Raw genomic sequence first — 297 nt, 5'->3', positions numbered from 1 at the left:
TTTTTGGTACTCAAAAATCTTTCAAAAAAATCAATTTTCAAAAATAAAGTTTATAACATGTTGATTTTCTGAGACTGAGATACAAAAAAACAAATCTCATCAATACCTATAACTCTGCGATCAAAAATGCCACATGCATGATTTGTATAGGTAACCAATGTTACAAAATGACTGTTCTTAAGATTTTTCTCCACAAAGATCCAGCTTACCTAAAAAATCAAAAAAACTTATTTGCAAATATACAATTTGCCCAGCTGTTCCGGAGCAGTAAAGCTTATTTTTAATGATGAGTTGTTT

Source organism: Culex pipiens, chromosome 2, assembly GCF_016801865.2.
Source record: "Culex pipiens pallens isolate TS chromosome 2, TS_CPP_V2, whole genome shotgun sequence".
Classification (NCBI taxonomy): domain Eukaryota; kingdom Metazoa; phylum Arthropoda; class Insecta; order Diptera; family Culicidae; genus Culex; species Culex pipiens.
This window is presented reverse-complemented; position numbering follows the sequence as displayed.